The sequence below is a fragment of the Oncorhynchus masou genome, chromosome 1 (assembly GCF_036934945.1).
Source record: "Oncorhynchus masou masou isolate Uvic2021 chromosome 1, UVic_Omas_1.1, whole genome shotgun sequence".
In the NCBI taxonomy this organism is placed as follows: domain Eukaryota; kingdom Metazoa; phylum Chordata; class Actinopteri; order Salmoniformes; family Salmonidae; genus Oncorhynchus; species Oncorhynchus masou.
The window spans coordinates 6,531,584-6,536,583 of NC_088212.1; the positions used below are offsets into that span (position 1 = coordinate 6,531,584).

At 48.5% G+C, this 5,000-nt stretch overlaps 1 protein-coding gene across 1 annotated transcript in view; it reads left to right on the forward strand.

Annotated features, from left to right (window-relative positions):
- The window catches only part of LOC135506014 (anthrax toxin receptor 2-like), a 142,286-nt gene that overhangs the window by 53,006 nt on the left and 84,280 nt on the right, over positions 1 to 5,000 (forward strand). The gene's annotated exons all lie outside the window — the stretch shown is intronic.

Here is a 5,000-nt window from a genome sequence, read left to right on the forward strand (position 1 = left end):
GTGTAGGGTGCCGTCTTTCAGATGGGATGTTAAACGGGTGTCCTGACTCTCTGAGATCATTAAAGATCCCATGTCACTTATCGTAAGAGTAGGGGTATTAACCCTAAATTCCCAATCTGGCCCTCAAACCATCTCAGTCACCTAATAATCCCCAGTTTACAATGGGCTCATTCATCCCCTTCCTCTCCCCTGTAACTATTCCCCAGGTCGTTGTCTAATCCCCCTCCTCTCCCCTGTAACTATTCCCCAGGTCGTTGTCTAATCCCCCTCCTCTCCCCTGTAACTATTCCCCAGGTCGTTGTCTAATCCCCCTCCTCTCCCCTGTAACTATTCCCCAGGTCGTTGTCTAATCCCCTCCTCTCCCCTAACTATTCCCCCCCTGTAACTATTCCCCAGGTCGTTGTCTAATCCCCCTCCTCTCCCCTGTAACTATTCCCCAGGTCGTTGTCTAATCCCCCTCCTCTCCCCTGTAACTATTCCCCAGGTCGTTGTCTAATCCCCCTCCTCTCCCCTGTAACTATTCCCCAGGTCGTTGTCTAATCCCCCTCCTCTCCCCTGTAACTATTCCCCAGTTTGTCGTTGTCTAATCCCCTCCTCTCCCCTGTAACTATTCCCCAGGTCGTTGTCTAATCCCCCTCCTCTCCCCTGTAACTATTCCCCAGGTCGTTGTCTAATCCCCCTCCTCTCCCCTGTAACTATTCCCCAGGTCGTTGTCTAATCCCCCTCCTCTCCCCTGTAACTATTCCCCAGGTCGTTGCTGTAAATGAGAATGTGTTCTCAGTCAATTTACCTGGTAAAATAACGGATAAATAAAATAAATGAGTTGAGGTAGTATGTACATGTACATTAAAGTAACTACGCAGAGTTGATAACAACAGAGAGTAGCAGGTGAGTAAAAGAGAGGGAGATGGGTGGGTTGGGGACTCACACAATGTACATAGTCTGGGAAGCCATTTAATTAGCTGTTCAGGAGTCTTATGGCTTGGGGGTAGAAGCTGTTCAGAAGCCTCTTGGACCGAGACTCTGGCGCTCCGGTACTGCTAGCCGTGTGTTAGCAGAGAGAACAGTCTATGGCTGTAGTCTTTGACAATTTTTAGGTCCTTCCTCTGACACCGCCTGGTATAGAGGTCCTGGATGGCAGGAAGCTTGGCCCCAGTGATGTACTGGGCCGTTCGCACTACCCTCTGTAGTGCCTTGCGGTCGGAGGCCGAGCAGTTGCCATACCAGGCAGTGATGCAACCAGTCAGGATGCTCTCGATGGTGCAGCTGTAGAATCTTTTGAGGATCCGATGACCCATGACACATCTTTTCAGCCTCCTGAGATGGAATAATGTGTTCCACAATACCAGTAAAAGCCAATTCACAGACACAGCCCCTCCTTAATGGTATCCACTATACCAGTAAAAGCCAAGTGGACAGAAATAGAATCTCAGATCTGGGGAAGGGTACCAAAAAATGTCTGCAACATTAAAAGGTCCCCAAGAACACAGTGGCCCCCATCATACATTTTTGTTATTATTATTATAATTTTTTTTTTGAATTACCACGTTTTCTCCCCAATTTCGTGATATCAAATTGGTAGTTACAGTCTTGTCCCATCGCTGCAACTCCCATACGGACTCGGGAGAGGCAAAGTTCGTGAGTTGTGCGTCCTCCGAAACACGACCTTGCCAAGCCACACTGCTTCTTGACACACTGCACACTTAAACTGGAAGCCAGTTACAGGAGGATAGATGGGTAGGTGACCGGCCGCTCATCTGTTGGAGTTACAGTAGGATAGATGGTCAGGTGACAGCTCATCTGTTGGAGTTACAGGAGGATAGATGGTCAGGTGACAACTCATCAGTTGGAGTTACAGGAGGACAGATGTTCAGGTGACCGACAGCTCATCTGTTGGAGTTACAGGAGGATAGATGGTCAGGTGACAGCTCATCTGTTGGAGTTACAGGAGGACAGATGGTCAGGTGACCGCTCATCTGTTGGAGTTACAGAAGGATAGATGGTCAGGTGACCGACAGCTCATCTGTTGGAGTTACAGGAGGATAGATGGTCAGGTGACAGCTCATCTGTTGGAGTTACAGGAGGACAGATGGTCAGGTGACCGCTCATCTGTTGGAGTTACAGGAGGACAGATGTGCAGGTGACCGACAGCTCATCTGTTGGAGTTACAGGAGGATAGATGGTCAGGTGACAGCTCATCTGTTGGAGTTACAGGAGGACAGATGGTCAGGTGACCGCTCATCTGTTGGAGTTACAGGAGGATAGATGGTCAGGTGACCGACCGCTCAACTGTTGGAGTTACAGGAGGATAGATGGTCAGGTGACCGACCGCTCATCTGTTGGAGTTACAGGAGGACAGATGGTCAGGTGACCGCTCATCTGTTGGAGTTACAGGAGGATAGATGGTCAGGTGACCGACCGCTCAACTGTTGGAGTTACAGGAGGATAGATGGTCAGGTGACCGACCGCTCATCTGTTGGAGTTACAGGAGGACAGATGGTCAGGTGACCGCTCATCTGTTGGAGTTACAGGAGGATAGATGGTCAGGTGACCGACCGCTCATCTGTTGGAGTTACAGGAGGACAGATGGTCAGGTGACCGCTCATCTGTTGGAGTTACAGGAGGATAGACAGTCAGGTGACAGCTCATCTGTCATCTGTTGGAGTTACAGGAGGATAGATGGTCAAAGGCAGAGCCCAGGGCTAAATCCACAACACACAAACACACACACACACACACACACACACACACACACACACACACACACACACACACACACACACACACACACACACACTCACTCACAGCCGGGCGAACACTCCAACCAGCCAATTGACAGTGTTTTACATATTTCTTCTTTTTTGTGCGTGTGTGGGGGTGGTGGCAGGGGGGTGATTTCAGGCGTTTCGTTCCGTTTCCTGGATTCTCATTAAAGATAATGGTTAATGGGACGTGGTGTAATAGACATATGGAAATAGCTCTGCCGTTCATCATTAGGCTTTTAATTGCACCGTTTTGGCCTCGTTTTGGCCTCCACCTCTTGTTAAATATGTCATAGGGTCTGAATCGGCAGCTTATCCCCTATATAGTACACTGCATCTGATCAGGGCCCAGCCAATCGGCAGCTTATCCCCTATATAGTACACTGCATCTGATCAGGGCCCAGCCAATCGGCAGCTTATCCCCTATATAGTACACTGCATCTGATCAGGGCCCAGCCAATCGGCAGCTTATCCCCTATATAGTACACTGCATCTGATCAGGGCCCAGCCAATTGGCAGCTTTATGCCCTATATAATACACTGCATCTGATCAGGGCCCAGCCAATCGGCAGCTTATCCCCTATATAGTACACTGCATCTGATCAGGGCCCAGCCAATCGGCAGCTTATCCCTTATATAGTACACTGCATTTGATCAGGGCCCAGCCAATCGGCAGCTTTATCCCCTATATAGTACACTGCATTTGATCAGGGCCCAGCCAATTTGCAGCTTTATCCCCTACATTTGATCAGGGCCCTAGTCTTTTTGTAGCGTTAACGTTGTGTGTTTCTAGGTCGATGGCGTTAACGTTGTGTGTTTCTAGGACGATGGCATTAACGTTGTGTGTTTCTAGGTCGATGGCGTTAACGTTGTGTGTTTCTAGGACGATGGCGTTAACGTTGTGTGTTTCTAGGTGGATGGTGTTAACGTTGTGTGTTTCTAGGTCGATGGCGTTAACGTTGTGTGTTTCTAGGTCGATGGCGTTAACGTTGTGTGTTTCTAGGACGATGGCGTTAACGTTGTGTGTTTCTAGGACGATGGCGTTAACGTTGTGTGTTTCTAGGTCCATGGCGTTAACGTTGTGTGTTTCTAGGTCGATGGCGTTAACGTTGTGTGTTTCTAGGTCGATGGCGTTAACGTTGTGTGTTTCTAAGTCGATGGCGTTAACGTTGTGTGTTTCTAGGTCCATGGCGTTAACGTTGTGTGTTTCTAGGTCCATGGCGTTAACGTTGTGTGTTTCTAGGTCCATGGCGTTAACGTTGTGTGTTTCTAGGTCCATGGCGTTAACGTTGTGTGTTTCTAGGTCCATGGCGTTAACGTTGTGTGTTTCTAGGTCCATGGCGTTAACGTTGTGTGTTTCTAGGTCCATGGCGTTAACGTTGTGTGTTTCTAGGTCCATGGCGTTAACGTTGTGTGTTTCTAGGTCCATGGCGTTAACGTTGTGTGTTTCTAGGTCCATGGCGTTAACGTTGTGTGTTTCTAGGACGATGGCGTTAACGTTGTGTGTTTCTAGGACGATGGCGTTAACGTTGTGTGTTTCTAGGTCCATGGCGTTAACGTTGTGTGTTTCTAGGTCCATGGCGTTAACGTTGTGTGTTTCTAGGTCCATGGCGTTAACGTTGTGTGTTTCTAGGTCCATGGCGTTAACGTTGTGTGTTTCTAGGTCCATGGCGTTAACGTTGTGTGTTTCTAGGTCCATGGCGTTAACGTTGTGTGTTTCTAGGTCCATGGCGTTAACGTTGTGTGTTTCTAGGTCCATGGCGTTAACGTTGTGTGTTTCTAGGTCCATGGCGTTAACGTTGTGTGTTTCTAGGTCCATGGCGTTACCGTTGTGTGTTTCTAGGTCCATGGCGTTAACGTTGTGTGTTTCTAGGTCCATGGCGTTAACGTTGTGTGTTTCTAGGACGATGGCGTTAACGTTGTGTGTTTCTAGGTCCATGGCGTTAACGTTGTGTGTTTCTAGGTCCATGGCGTTAACGTTGTGTGTTTCTAGGTCCATGGCGTTAACGTTGTGTGTTTCTAGTACGATGGCGTTAACGTTGTGTGTTTCTAGGTCCATGGCGTTAACGTTGTGTGTTTCTAGGTCCATGGCGTTAACGTTGTGTGTTTCTAGGTCCATGGCGTTAACGTTGTGTGTTTCTAGGTCCATGGCGTTAACGTTGTGTGTTTCTAGGTCCATGGCGTTAACGTTGTGTGTTTCTAGGTCCATGGCGTTAACGTTGTGTGTTTCTAGGTCCA